The sequence below is a fragment of the Neolamprologus multifasciatus genome, chromosome 23 (assembly GCF_963576455.1).
Source record: "Neolamprologus multifasciatus chromosome 23, fNeoMul1.2, whole genome shotgun sequence".
NCBI lineage: Eukaryota > Metazoa > Chordata > Actinopteri > Cichliformes > Cichlidae > Neolamprologus > Neolamprologus multifasciatus.
The window spans coordinates 19,953,647-19,969,952 of record NC_140460.1 but is presented as its reverse complement, the minus strand read 5'-3'; the positions used below and the strand labels follow the sequence as shown (position 1 = coordinate 19,969,952).

General features: G+C 39.3%; 1 protein-coding gene across 2 annotated transcripts in view; it reads right to left on the bottom strand.

Annotated features, from left to right (window-relative positions):
- The window catches only part of LOC146491452 (protein NLRC3-like), a 73,343-nt gene that overhangs the window by 21,680 nt on the left and 35,357 nt on the right, over nt 1-16,306 (bottom strand). The window lies entirely within an intron of this gene.

The following is a 16,306-nucleotide window of genomic DNA, read 5'->3' as shown; positions in this document are numbered from 1 at the left end:
AACATTAAATCACTTTTAAAAGCCTTGTACATTCAGTGAATAGTCAATGCAGATATTTCATAAAAAAAAAAAAAAACTGTTAACAGAACCCTTTCTTGTTGTCTTTATAATAAAAAAAAATGACTTACTTGGTCTTATAAGGGCCACAGTGGAGGGGCCGGAGAGCAACATGTTCAGTGTTGCCAACTTAGCGACTTTGTCGCTATATTTAGCGAGTTTTCAGACGTGAAAGCGCATATCGCTTTTACTCTCAACAAGCAGCGGGTGCTGTAACGCAGTCAGTTCTTCTTTTACTCTTATGCTGTTTTGTGGATCTCAAGGTTTAAAACTACTTTTAAACACACACACACAAAGTAACTCCACCAGAGTGCCTATTTCGGGTCACTTTTGCCGGTCCAAGCCCGGATTAAGGAGCAGGGTTGGAATTGTGACATTAAAAAAAACAATAATTGCTAAAAGAAATTTAATTTGTAGTTCTAAATGAACTCTAAATGCATTTAGGACGTTTTTTACTCACTTTATGTCTCTTCCACGATGTTATTTCTCTTTCCAACAACGTAGGTTACAATTACATTAGCATGACCAATTATGCAAATTAGGGGATGACGTCATTTAGCGACTTCTAGCGACTTTTAGGACAGCCAATAGCGATTTTCCTTACTGAGGAGTTGGCAACACTGCACATGTTGCTTTAGAGCTGCAGGTTGAAGATCCCTCGCCTAGGTGCTGTGGAATATTCAGTTTTCTACACGTAGGTAACAACCTATCAAAGCAAACACTTCATTTTTTCTGAGACAGCTACATTAATAATAATGAACATATATAATTCAAAACAAAATCATAGAGGCCAACTGGGTATGTAAAAAATAATAATAATTTAGGTATACGTGAATCACTTCACATGAAACTCAGTTTTGCCACAGAAAAACTTTAGCCTACCTTGTGTACGTTTCTGCACTGGTAACAAAAGAAATATTGACCTTTCCGCTGAATAAATTGTGTTACTAAAGTGTAAATTAATAAAAGTTAATATGCAGCAAGCCTAGAAAACGTGGACAGCCTTCTATAAAAGTGCAAAACTCCACAGCTGCTGAAACTCACTGCCACAGACACTGGTGTTATACAGTGTAGGCCGTAATAATTAAAATCATTATATCTCAGATACTGTAGCAGCACAAACGCTAATTTTACCTGCACAAATTAGCACAAACGTAGCACTAAAAAAGTAGACCATTTTGGCCCGTTTTGGAGCAGTCTGGGGGGATGGTGACCTTTGAATGACCTATAAAATAAAGTTTAATATCTCGGAAACCGTAGAAGCACAAACGCTCATTTTACCTGCACAAATCTGCACAAACGTAGCACTTAAAAAGTAGACCATTTTGGCCCGTTTTGGAGCAGTCTGGGGGGATGGTGACGTCATCGGCAAAACATATAACTTTTAATATCTCGTAAACCGTAGCAGCACAAACGCTAATTTTACCTGCACAAATCAGCACAAACGTAGCACTAAAAAAGTAGACCATTTTGGCCCGTTTTGGAGCAGTCTGGGGGGATGGTGACCTTTGAATGACCTATAAAATAATGTTTAATATCTCAAAAACCGTAGCAGCACAAACGCTCATTTTACCTGCACAAATCTGCACAAACGTAGCACTAACCGCTCCGCCTATTTGTCTTTACGTTTCAAGTGGGTGGGGGGTCAGCTTCACTCTGCTCCAACCGAATGGGTGTGCTATGACGTCACCCTTTAGATTTCACAATTAATTTTACAGACTGTAGCCTTTAAACTTTCACCTGTAGCATTTACATATTTTTTAAATCATCAAAACGTTTAAAGAAATACAGAGAAGATTGATATGTGTGCCACAGCTAGATAAAAATATATATTGACAAGATAATATGTAATGCAGAGTTTTATTTTCTTCCAATCGGTACCCAAAAAAACCCAAAAAAAAACACAGTACAGAATATGTTTATTTTTATATTTAACAGCATTCACAATACCATTAATCATAAACAGAGTTCTTATCACTTTTCATAAAATTTACAATGAGCTGCCATGGTATAATGAATTAATAATGTCAATAACCAACCATAAACAGCTGGTATAACAGAGCTCACGTCCACAGTTTAGCTAACAGGTTTTGTAGAATTCTTATTGTATTAGCTTGTTATTTACTTTTGAACTTAGAATATCACCTTCTTTCATTTAAAGTAACCCAGCATTACAGATATATTAGGGCATTTTTTAACCACTAGATAAAAGCAAAGACTTTAGTAGGTCGTTTAATCCTAAAAACAACAACAACACTACACCTGTTTTAACATAACAGTCAAGTCAGTCATTGCTTCTCAAGCTATGTGAGGTGCACACATCATGCACACATTCTTTTTTTTTTTTTTTTTCGCCTGTCCCATTTGGTTCTTTAGCCGTCAGAATTGTTGTCTGAAGACCAACAAGGATACCCAATGGATTTATTTTGCCAAATGGATCATCATGGCATTGCCGTATTGGTCCATTTGATCGACCTTTGTTTTTATTATTTATTTTATTTTCAGTTGTTACAGACGGGACAGACATGAGTGAGGGATAGGAAAGGGAGAAAGAAAGAGGAAGGAAAAGAAAAACAGAAGGGGAGAGGGACAGTGAGAAAAGGGGGGAAGAAAAAATATCTCCGGGATCACCTGTTGAGAGAAAAAGAATAGAAAACAAGCAAAAAAAACAAAACAAAGCAACATACTATACACAACACCATCGCATTAATCTAGCTAAGTGTAAACAGCAGTAAATACTAAATATTGAATGTTGTTGTGCAGCACAGACAGCGCACAATGTGCTTTGAAGTAGCAGCCAAGAAAGGTGTGATTTAAGTCTACGAACAGTGAACACCCATGTGCACACCTGTGTGGATCGGCGCGCTTGTATTCAAATGGTTTCCCCATGTAATGGTCTGCTAGAGGACGTAGAGAGCCATAGCCCTGTCCCCCAGGGCATGAAGCAGGCATGGAGGAGATCCAGGCCCCAGACATCCAGAGGCCCCAGAGTGCAAGAGCCCAAGGAGGACCACCGGAGGGGCATCCGTGCCACCTTCATGGGAAGGGCTGAGGATCCCCAGACGAGGGGTCACCCAGTAGCCACCGGGCAGAAGCTAGAGGGGGCTGCACCGGCGTGCCCGCCGGCTCCGCCGGCAGCCAGCTGTGCCAGAGTGAACCGAGCCGCAGGCACAGAGGCCGGAGGCCCGAGGGCCCCCCGCGCCCCGGAAGAGGCCTGACCGAGCAGCAGGCGCCAGGCCCCGCCAAGTAGCCACCGGGAGTGAGCTGGCACATGACCTGAGCACCCAGCCCCGGACACCAAGAACCAACAATGCACCGACCCCATCATGCACACATTCATATCAGGTGGATCTGACTCACTTTGACAACAGAAGCTTCACATTAGATTAAACCTATATAGATTTATTCTTACAGAGGTGGATGGTGGCTATTGACAGACAATAGTGACATACTTAAATGCTTTAACTTTTTACACAAGTGACCAATGTTCCCTCTAATTTTTCATGTGTCTGAGCGAACGCACAAACTCACTGAGCGATCCCTTGGACCACTGTGAGCAACAGCAGACGTGTGCACTGTGGTCACACCAGCATCGAATCCATCCAAGTTACATGGTTAATTAAAATAATCAAATTACAGCATTTACATTTATGCTAGACTACTTTTAATTAACTGTTTTAGCCCACTTACAATGAAAATTTAAAAAATCTTGTTCATGACCTGTGTAGTATGTTAACACTATTGGAAGTAAGAATAACTTGAACTCCAATTTTGAAAACACAACTTTTTTATTTATTTATTTTTATAAAGCTCTGACTTGTATTATGAGTATGAGTCTGTGGTCTGGGAGAGAGTCCTGTAACTCTGTCTGCAAAATACAGTATATAATGACCAATGTTGGGCAATTAATTATATAGTTACTTCTTCAAAAAAGTTTTGCAAACAAATTTTTTTGCAGCTGTTTACCTAAAAATGCAGCAAAGGCGGTTTTTTAAAATAAACATTTCAAACTATTTACAGAACAATCAGCTGTTCTGCATCAAATCTGATGCCACACAAATTATTTGTGCCACTCCAAAAATAATTTCTGTCCACTATGAGATAAAGGAGAAAAACAGCCTGATACCTGCAGGCCTATATTCTGTCTGATATTGGGCTGCTGTTGTGTTGCTTTGCACATGTATTTTTTGGGGTTAAAAAAATGTGGTTTATTTGTTTAATAAATATTTTTGACCAGTAAACTTTCCCTGTTTAAACATGGTTTGGTCTTTCTTTGCTTGTGACTTCTTGATGTTGGTAAATACATTAATTGAAAAATACCACGTTACATATAACAAACATATAATAATGCACATTATGGAGTATGCTTCTGCTGTGAGGTCCTGCCTCCATGTACTTATGCAATTAATCGCTAGACGGGTATATTTATAAATAATATTATATTAGGGAAATTTTCCTATACATATTTTTGACCTGGGGGCAGAATTGATTGTGAAATGGAAAGGGAAAATGCTTATGAACTTGCAGATGTATTTAAGGTAACCCTTTTTCATTTTTATTTAAGAAGAGAATTTGTTCCACTGTGCGAAAAGGCTGGAGTGCAGAAAAAGTGGTAGAGATGCAGTTATACATTTTACCTGGGCCCCACAAACTATCAGCTAAAGAGAATAAATAAATTAAATTGCTGCACATTTTGTAGACTAACATTTTAAGATTATTTTAAAAATAAAATATATCTTTTTATAACATTAAATGTAAAGAGTCAAATGGAAGTCTTTCTAAAGTTATTTAATGATATTTATATTATGAAAAGCAGATTTTTTGACATTTTAAGTTTTTCCAGATAAAATAAACACGCACAAAACACAAGCAAACAGCCAGAACACAAAGCTGGAAAACCCACCCCATCGACCAAAATCAACTCAAAATACTCCAACACAACAGAACCTCCTCTATTTCTTGCTGGCTCCAAATCTCTCAGTGGAATGATCAGTGGTTCGCTATCTGTCACCATCAAAACGCTCCACAAATCCCGCGAATGAGTCATCTGCTTATAAACCATTGAATCAGACACCGAAGCAGTTAGGTTCTAAATGAAGCTTTGGACGTCACTGATCACGTGACTCTGGCCAAACGAATCAAGCTTCAACACAGTGCTTCTGAAGCAGTGTGTTGATTTTTTTGACACACGCACTGGAGCGTCAGCTTCAAGCAAGCCATCACTAGTGTTCAGGAAGACAAAACATTGCATATATATTTTTATCATAACTCTGGTTTTACTGGATCTGCGCTGGTATAATCTATGTCACGAGCAGTGTTGGGTAAGTTACTTTAAAATAGTAACTTAGTTACATTACTAGTTACTTCTATCAAAAGTAACTCAGTTACTTCAAGTTACTCGTTACTTTCAAAGTAAGTAGTTACTAGGGAAAGTAACTTTGGTTTTACTCAGAATTCTCTTGTTAATCCATAACTTTGCCAGTCTTCTAGCTTGCTTATTTGCCACAAGTGCACTGTGCCACCTACCAATAGAAAAAAAAATAATGTGCATATTTCCACGAGAGAAATCCCACGCCTGGACTGTCATTGACTGCTGCCATGATCCTACGTCACAGCGTCATGTGCGCCTTTTACATCCAACACAAAAACTGCAGTCGTGGTGCTTTGATTGTACTCAGAACTCGGAATTTCTGCCTTCTGAATAGGAAAATGTAGGTAACATCAGACTGCAGATATGCTGCATACAGGGCTGGACTGGGACAAAAAATCGTCCATCGGCATTTTGACTAGAGACCGGCCCACCATTATAGGAAAAATCATAAAGCCTTTGAATGAAAACAAACGCTGTTGTGACAATGATGTACACTGTCTTGATGGTATATATGCATCAATCTATCAATCGTTTGTTGTAAGATTCAGATAATTATTTTTTAAAAGCTAGACATTTTAAATGAGAATAAGAAAGAAAAGTATTTCTTTGTGCCCACCTTTCCCTGTTAATGCCCTACCTGGTCCCCCTGGCAAAACTTTGCTAGATCCGCACCTGCACAGTTACCAGCTGTCAGCTACCTAAAAAAGGATCCTGGGGTTATCTGTCTCTCAGAAACAGTTCATAACTTCCCTTCAACTCATTTATGTCACCTAAAAGGTAAACCTGTTTCTCCATCACCTGTTCAGCTCCGATGATTCAGTAAGAACATCTCGTGGTTTCATCTTCATGTTTCCCTCTCACCACATATCCAAACCGATATCATGACCAGCAGCTTTTTTGCAGCTGTGGTTCCACCAAACATCAGCTGATACTAGAAATTAATATTAAATAAATTCTAACAACAGCTGATCAAGGTTAAACGTGCTGCTGTTGTTTAACGCGACATCAGCTGGTTTCCTCTTTCTGGCGCAAAGTGGGCGATAAATAAACAAGAGAGAAAAGCCGATCAGCTGATCATTGATCAGTTTTCATGATTGAAGTAGAAACGGGAGAGGGAGGGGGGAGAATGAAAGAAGAAGAGGCAGCTGTGCAGCAAACACAGAATAACTCCAGCTTTGTGTCTTTTTCCATTGTAGCTGAATTACGGGACAAACTGTTCCTTTTTACCTCAATAAGAAACGCGTAATATTTTCTCTGAATACCAGACGGGACGGTTGGCAACTCTAATAACTTACGAACAAAATAAAGTTCAACATCATTAACTTCATAGCACCCACCCAGCTGTATAGAAACTCCTTCATGCTAGCTAGTAGTGATGGGTCGTTCGCGAACGAAATGGCTCTTAGAGCCGGCTCTTTGAAGTGAACGACGCGAGCCAGCTCCTTATTGGGAGCCGTGAGGTTTTTTTTTTTTTTTTCTTTCTCTCACCCTCTCTCTCGCCCTTTTTTCCGCTAAACTCCGCATGCGCGGCCTGTACTTTGCGCTGGGCAGAGGGGTGAGGGGCGTTAGTTACACTCGCAGTAGCACAGGAACAGAGCCAGAGAGAAAGAGAGCGAGGGACAACAACGTCACATTAGAAAGGTATAGTAATCATCCGCTATTTTCAGTTGCAGATGATAAAGGATTCAGAAATCATGCAGGCCCATATGACAGAGAATGTGCATCTTCTTTTTGTTTTAATATTTTAATTTATATTTAATTGTGTTGTGGTTTGCAGTGTTTTGTGTTTTTTCACGTTAAATTTGTTTAAAAGGAAAAAGCTGAAAATTTAAATAGTTAAAAGTTTAAAATGTAAATAGTTGTTTTTTGTATTATATGATTTATTTATTACATTTTATGTGGAGTGAATAAATAAAGTATATTTATGGTGGACCTTAGAGACAAAGCACGTACAAACTCCAAAACACGTACAAACTCCTAAGCATGTACAAACTCCAAAACGCGTAAAAACTCCAAAACACGTAAAAACTCCAAAACACGTAAAAACTCAGAAGCACGTACAAACTCCAAAACACGTAAAAACTCAGAAGCACGTACAAACTCCAAAACACGAACAAAAGACAACAGAAGTGCTCCAGGTTTCTAGGGCGTAGTGTTGAGCTTTTGCTACCTAGTGGCTACACAAGCCAGGAAGTATCAACAACCGGATTTGGTGTGTGGTAGTAAATTAACTTTTTTTTTTTAATTATTTGAATAAATATGAGTGCTTGTCTATAAATACACAAACAATACACACATGTTTTCAATTGTGTAATTTAAGTGATCTGGGTAGCTCTGTTTTGGAAGTTCAGTAAACGCTAGAAATGTGTTTTGGAGTTTGTACGTGCTTTTTGGAGTTTGTATATGCTTTAGAGTTTGTACGTGCTTTGTCTCTAGGGGCCATATATAAACATATATAAATAAAACCACTTTTTTTACATTAGTAATTCCTCGACCATCTGTTCGACCAACCGAACAGATGTTCGACCAACAGGTCGACAGGTGTGGCAGTCTTGCGTTTCAGGAGCTGCTACCGACAAACCAGCAAAAAAAACGCCAAATGTGTCACCTGTGACACTTGTGAGGTTATCTCAAACACACTCCGTCAGTCTTGATGCTGTTGAACATCAAAATATTTAAAAATGTGGTGAGTTTACCTGGTGATATTGTCATGCGTGACGCGATCGCGAAAACAGCAAACAATTAACACCACGCCGGTGTTGTTCACAGGACAGCAAGAGTAAACGATCGGGAGACTCTAGTCATCGTTATCGTCCCCCTCGCACGTCTTATTTCTCCGAATTCAGCGTTTTTGCTTCACAACTAAAGCGAACAGTTTACTTTGTGCACTAACATGGAGTCGAGTCAACCAGCGCCACCTCTGGCCAAGTGCCACAGCCTACAGCCAGATCAACTTGTGACACACATCTGCAGCACGTTTGAATTCGTTTCATGCACAATACATTTGTACTTTCAATTGTGTCTGTTTGTGCGTCATGCAAATAAACCTTTGACATGAATAAAATGACACTAATATTTCACTAGTGTTGTAACATCACATGTCGTTAGCGTAGTCTGTCTGTGTCTTTTCTCTGCGAGCAAACATTTTAGAGTTGGTTGTTATATACAGTCTGTATAAGTATGGTTAATCTAATAAACATTTGTAAGGAGATGGCAGTTACTGTGAGTGTACAGCAGGTGATTAGTAATAAACAGTCAGACAATGACCCTGACAATCTCATTCAATCTTGCAGATTGAATGCACCTTCTGTGGAAAGTGGTACCACACAGTGTGTGTGGACTTCCCCTGTGCAGAAGGCGACTACAAATTTGTGGGTGCTAAATAAGCAGAAAAAAATTATCCCTGTTGTCTTTGCTTACTGATTGTTTTTAGTGTTGACAATCCACATTGCTGGGATTGCATCTGTCAACATGTTTGTGGGTAGATCTGAATGTACCAGGGATAAGTGCAGCCACTCAGCCTCTACTCAATGTGATCATAGCAGCAGGTGCAGATGTGTCACAAGTTAATCTAGTACTAGGCTGTGGTATTTGGCCACAGGTGGCAGCAGTGGACTAACCTCCATTGGAGACTGCTCCTGCTATGTGATTGTCGATCTGCTACAAATTGAAGATCATAAGCAAGTTTTGGAAATTAACCCTTGTATTATGTTGAAGAACAAACAATTGACATTGATTTTGTTGCGGGTCATTTAGATCCGTACTGTGTAAATCCACTCAGAATTATCAAAAAACTGCAATAAAACAATAGCAACTTTATTTTCCATGAGATAAACATGTAGAACACAGACATACAACAGTTAGACTTTCCATAACTATTTTAGGAACAATTTGGTTTTTTGTTCTTACAGACACATTTCTTTTGAACTTGCCCAACGTACTCAGTTTTTCAATGCTCAACATTTTCAATTTTGTCCACATGATGGACAGAATGTAACTGTGTGCTTTCTGCAGATGTACTTCTTGCATTTCTCACAAAAAGTGCTTGTTTTCAAACAGGAATCTTCCTAACTTAGATTTAAAACAAAAGATTTCTACGTCTCCTCCAGTCTGACAAACAGATGACAAACCAATCGCCACACCTGAGTCACTGACTTTCTTAAATCCACTCACTCTCACTGGCTGTTTATTACTAATCACTGTGTAACTGCTGTAAATTCACAGTAACTGCCATCTCCTTACAAATGTTCATTAGATTAACCAAACTTATACAGACTGTATATAACGACCAACTCCCCAGCCATGTTGATGGATTGCCTATATTGTCTGGAAATATTCATTTCCAGAGAAAAGACACAGACAGACGATGCTTACAGGATGTGATGTGACAACACTAATGAAATATTGATGTGTCATATTTGTCCAAGGCGTATTTCATTGTTATGGAAAAAGAGAATATTAAAATCATGATGAACAGGGGTGGTGATTTCTATGACTTTGTGTATATAATTTGGAATTTTGTACAAATGTAGGCCAATAAGGAATATATGATATCATTTCATTCTTTTCAAAGGTTTATTTGCATGAAAGTACAAATGTATTGTGCATGAAACGAATTCAAACGTGCTGCAGATGTGTGTCACAAGTTGATCTGGCTGTAGGCTGTGGCACTTGGCCAGAGGTGGCGCTGGTTGATTCGACTCCATGTTAGTGCACAAAGTAAACTGCTCGCTTTAGTTGTGAAGCAAAAACGCTGAAACCGGAGTAATGAAACGTGCGAGGGGAACGATAACGACGACAAGAGTCTCCTGATTGTTTACTCTTGCTGTCCTGTGAACAACACCGGCGTGGTGTTAATTGTTTGCTGTTTTCGCGATCGCGTCGGGCATGAGGATATCACCAGGTAAACTCGCCACATTTTTAAACATTTTGTTGTTCAACGGCATCAAGACTGACGGAGTGTGTTTGAGATAACCTCACAAGTGTCACAGGTGACACATTTGGCGTTTTTTTGCTGGTTTGTCGGTAGCAGCTCCTGAAACGCAAGACTGCCACACATCTGTTCGACCAACGCCAGTAGATCTAAACGCCAGTAGATCTAAACGCCAGTAGATCTAAACGCCAGTAGATCTGGAACACCGGCGGCCGCCTCGGGTCTCTTTTCCTTCTGCGTCCCCTTTCCCTCCTCCACCTGCTGCCTCCACCACTTGCTAATGTTACCGAATCTGTGGAAGCTCCACGATAGCCACCACACGAAGTAACAAGTAACAACCCTATCTAAATCCCAGTGTACTCCACACAGGAAAGGCAGTTGGTCCGGGGAAACTGTTCACAAAAAGGATTAATCACTAACGCGAAACTCTCAAATTGGAAATTAGCTCGTAAGACGAGATGTAATACTGACTTGTCTCACTTAATGATCCAGTGAAGACCCGTTCTGCTTCCCAGCCTTAAATATCAGAGACTCCTCAGCTGAGTAATTGAGAACAGCTGTGCAGACAAAGCTGGGACTTGCTGAAGGCTCTTCCCAGGCAGAGTGTCGAGAGAGGGAGAGAAAGACAGGCACAAAACAAAAACAAACCAATGAAGCCCCGTGGGGCCAGTGAGGCAGACACAGGGACCATGACATACTAAAAGTTCTCTTCAAAAACTAAACGAATATTTTCCACAAACTCCAACAAAGGTCCATCATTATCCAGGGTACCTCTCTTTCCACCCTATTCACTTATCCTTCAACGTGTCATCAGGTCCCTCTATGACCATTCCCATGAATAACAAGTGAAAGTCATTGTTTTCCTGCAGTTAAGCTAAATGCAGAAAATCTTTCTGTCTTATGAAATTGATTGTTTTGGATTTCCATCTGCTTGTTGCCCTTTTCTTTCTGCCTGTTTGAGTTTCATCAGTTTCATCAAATACACCCAGCCATCCCTGTTTCTGTGTCTGGTTATCAAAGGGTATCTTCACCTCTCATCATCAGTTCATCTTCAACATCAGGCTCACCTTCAACTACTTTTGGGCCATTCTACAATAACAAGATTTTGTCTCATCCATATTTTTTTTTTAAATACAACTCAACTCTCAGGAAGCACTCAAAGCCGAATTTTCACATGTCCCTACTTATTGAAAAAATAAGCTATCAATCCAATTTTTTGTTTTGATTTCATTAATATGAACTTATAGTAATTGTGAAATAGCTCAACTGAATGGAAAAATGAACTGGATGTAGCTTTGTGAAATAGCTCAACATATTTTAGAGAACAGTAACCATGCACTGCAAGTTGTTCCCTACAAGATATGTACATCCCTGTTATTGAAACCTAATTAGCCTGGAAAATTAAAACAAAAGTGAGTGAAAAACAGAAAGGATTGAACGAGTCACATACTAACATGATGGGTTAACCATCATGTTAATTATAGCACGTGACTTACGTGCTAACACTGAGATATTTTTCAGACTAGACTGAGTGTGTCATTCTAACTAATGTAACCCTGTTATCCATATTTCCAAAATAAAAAAAAAATAACGGCAAAGTACTTTTCCTTTCTCAATAGAAGTACATTTATTTTTTATTTTCACAGAAAATTATTTAACACATCTAGCATCTGTTTCTGAATAAACACTAATACTGATGTGCTACTATGTTACTTTTACTTACAGTCATGTTGTCATACATATAAAACATTACAGACATATGAAATATTATTTAAATCACATTTCTTGTGTAAATCACCTCTTGCTAGGAGCTAACTTCCTGTCTTCCATTAGAGCTGCCAAAATGACTGAAACACCATATGGAGGGAAAAAGTACATTAAACACTTGAGAATTTTTTAAAAAACCTTTTTTTGACCAAAAATAAAAAAAACCCAAACAAACCAACAAAAACAAACCACTGAAATAAACAGAAATAAAACATTTGGATTCATTTAATGAGCTCAGACTTGTTTGAGATGCAGATGAACTGGTTCAAAACTGAGCTTTGGTGAAACACAACATATTGATATCCACTATGAAGCTTTAACAAGAAATATGCACAAAAATCTGGAATAATCGTTATAATGAACTTCAACTGATTGAACTGATGAATCTGAATACGTTTCTGAGTGATAGAGACAGAAATATACAGAGTGTTAATCTAATAGGAGGACACTCCTTAGGCCAGGGGTGTCCAAACTCCGGCCCGATCCATTTTTAATTGGCCCGCAAGTAATTTTATAAATAGAATCGAATATGGCCTGCACTTCAACTTTTGCTTGAGTGTATTGCACTTCTTAGTTTTAACACCAGGGGGAGCTACTGTCGATCGAGGCAGTTGCTCCACCAAAAACGACAATCACAGAAGAAATTTAGCCCAAGTTAGTTACTAAACATGGCAGAACCAAAGAAGCGAAAGGTAGAAAGTGAATGCAGAAAATTTCAGACATAGTGGGAGAGTGTATATTTGTTCAAAGAATTCAAGGGGAAGTGTGTCTGTTTGATCTGCACTGAAATTATGGCAGTTATGAAAGAGTATAATGTACGACGTCATTATGAAACCAAACATCAGGCCTATGCATCCTACACTGGTGCTGAGCGAGAGCAGAAATTAAAGCAAAGGGTATCTCTGCGAGGTCAGCAACAGTAATTTTTTCGTGCTCAAAAGGTCCAGGAAAAGGCTACAATAGCCAGCTATGAGGTCGCCCAACTCATCGCAAGACATGGCAAGCCTTTTTCAGATGGAGACCTCATAAAACACGGCCTCGTTAAAGTCACCGAAATAATGCGCCCGTCAACAACGTCAGCATGTCCAGAAATCCAGTTGCTGAAGACTTGTCAGCCAACATTAAACTGCAACTGTCTGATAAAGCTGTGCTTTTGATCTTTACTCCATCGCATGCGATGAGAGCACTGATGCCACAGACACCGCACAGCTGCTATTTTTTTGCGGGGAGTGGACGAGCACTTTAGGTGAGTAAAAAATATATTCCACAGTACCCGTGTGTTAATGTGCAGGTACACATGCTTCAAATATCAATAATGCGCATCAATACCCTGCTTTTGCACACCACTTTCTTATATGCGCTTTTCTTGTTAACACACAGAGTACACACCGCTGTGCACTGCCCACGTACACGCAAAGTCAGCTGATCTCATCTGATGCATATTTGCTCCTTGATCAAGTGACATTTGTCTGGATTTTTGGCACGAGTGGCGATCAGCACCGCGGCTGGATGTCCCGATTTACATACCCAGCGCAGCTGATACTCACCAGAATAATTTACTAAAATTATATGCACTCCTGTTATTAAGTCCAGTTCAGTCTGTTAATGTTGATAACGGTTTCAAACGAACGTTAATAGGTGTGTTGCTAAGCCTAATAACTTAAATAACAAACTTGAAATGTGCCCGTCCCATTTCCCCTTTATTGTTTTTTCTCTGTGCTGTAAATCTTCTGTCTAAGAAGAAATCTGAGGCTGCTGTTCTGAGAATGAGCTACCAAAGCTTTTTATGAATAAATCAATAAAGATCCATTTATGGAAAGCTGTGATGAAGGCAGTTTTGTCTTTAATTATATTCAACAATATAATATATTCGACCACTTGTAAGTGATTTTTCTAAGTTTAATACACTAAAGTTAAGGTTATATACCTAATTTCTCCTATATTTTTATGTATGTGGCCCTCAGTGAAAAAAGTTTGGACACCCCTGCCTTAGGCTGAAGTACACAGACTTATTGAGGAACCAGAAAATAAAAGTCTAAATCCAGGATAAAGAGGTTCAGTAAATGTGGTGTTGAAGGTGTGGAGGTGGATCAGAGTGTCATCAGAGGAGACTCTGTAGAAGGACAGCGTGCCAGCAGGACAGTCCACATACACTGCTACTCTGTTAGAGACAGAGGAGGAGGAGATGGATGACAAGAAAGTGAGTTTTCTGTTATTGTGCCAGACATAACGAGGACCATCATCAAAGCAGCTCAGACTCCAGGATTGTTCATTCCTCCCAAACAAACAGTCGTTAATGTTTCCTCTTCTTGTGATTCCTCTGTAACTCACTGATATATGAGCTTCTCCACTCCACTCAACCTCCCAGTAACAGTGACCAGTCAGACCATCTCTACACAGCAGCTGAGGCCAGCGATCAAATCTGTCTGGATGATCAGGATATGGCTGATCCTCTTCCACATGTGTCACCTTCTTGTTGTTATCAGAGAGTTTAAGTTCTCTGTGTACTGTGTTTGCGTCGATTGTGAGTTGACAGGAATCTGATGGAGAGAACAAACACAATCCAGCTGCAGTTATTGATCCATCATCTGTTCATTGAGTGACACTTTGATGATGACTCCTGACATCAGAGATGTGAATAAGTGATGTGACAGTTTGAAGATGGTTGAATGTGAGCCGCTTTGTTTTCATGAATCACATTAAAAACACACTTACACTTCCTCAGACCTGGTCTCAACCATCGGACTCCAGCAGGCTCCACCCTGAAAGGAGGAGGGGGTCAGACCAGCACAGTCTCTTTCAGCATGCACACATGGACATTACATTACACTCATACACATACTGTTAGACACTGATAAAGGAACAGTCAAACATTTAGACTCATTCAAAATAGGACAATATGCTTCAGTTTTAATGTTCCTGTATAAGACACTTTTTCATTGTTTATGTTGACCCCTGACTGCTTTGTTCTCTATCACGTTTGTGGTACATTCATATTTTTTCACCTGTCATTTTTACCTGCATGCATTATGAATTTATGTAGCGATGCTGATATTGCTGATCAGCAATATATATATATATATATATATATATATATATATATATATATATATATATATATCGGTTTCAAGAATCCTGATCAGCTTCCTGTTTATCCCTGGTGATATGCCCTATACCAGGGGTCTGCAACCTTTAACACCCAAAGAGCCACTTGGACCCGGTTTCCACGCAAAAGAAAACACTGGGAGCCGCAAATACTTTTTGAAATCTAAAATGAAGATAACACTGCATATATTGTTTTTTTTACCTTTATGCTTTGTGTGAACAACTAAAGTAAGTAAGTAAAGTTTATTTATTAAGCGCTTTTCACAGAGAGGCAGTCACAAAGCGCTGTACACAAAGATTAAAATAAACAATACAATCAATAGGCATTATACACAATGTAAAAGATCAAATGTAAATAATGTAAAGAATCTAAAATACGTAGATCAACAAAAGGCTTGTTTGAACAGAAAAGTTTTTAACTGCTTTTTAAAAGAATCCACAGAGCAACTGAGGTGTGTTGCTTATAAAATCCATGAAGTGCTACAGAGAAAATTGCATTTTATTTATGTAATTAACACATTTTGAACTCTTAAAGAAATATAACAAAAGGAAAGACACCCAGCTGAACTAAAATGATCCAGCAAACAAAAACTGTTGTGAGCTACCACCCTTATATCGCCTTTGGGCTTTTGGAGCCTTGACCTGACTCTTAAAAAGTAATTGGAAAAAAGCACTATGCTGCTAAAAAAGGAAAAATAGATATTTGCAAAATTCTGCCTAAATATGTATTTTACCTGGTTAATGTGTGTGGCGGGGCGTGGTCTGCAGCGCCGCTAGGAGGCGGACGCACCTGAGCTGCACCCGCAATCACGCCTCGCTGCCTTAAAGTCTGTGCTCTCTGTGCTGTTGTGTTGTCGGGCTGTGAGCTGAAAAGCTACAGCCGGCTGTATGCGTACAGCAACCGTGTGTGAAAATTGGTCAGTAAATCAAATCAAATGATGCAAGATGGCGCTGGAGTGACGGCAGCCTTTCCAAGTAGCTCTGCAACACCGCACTTTTTCTTAACTTTTAACTTTTTTTAGACTAGGCTTTCAAACTTTATTTCACCTTCCTCTAGTTACTGTACTTCTACC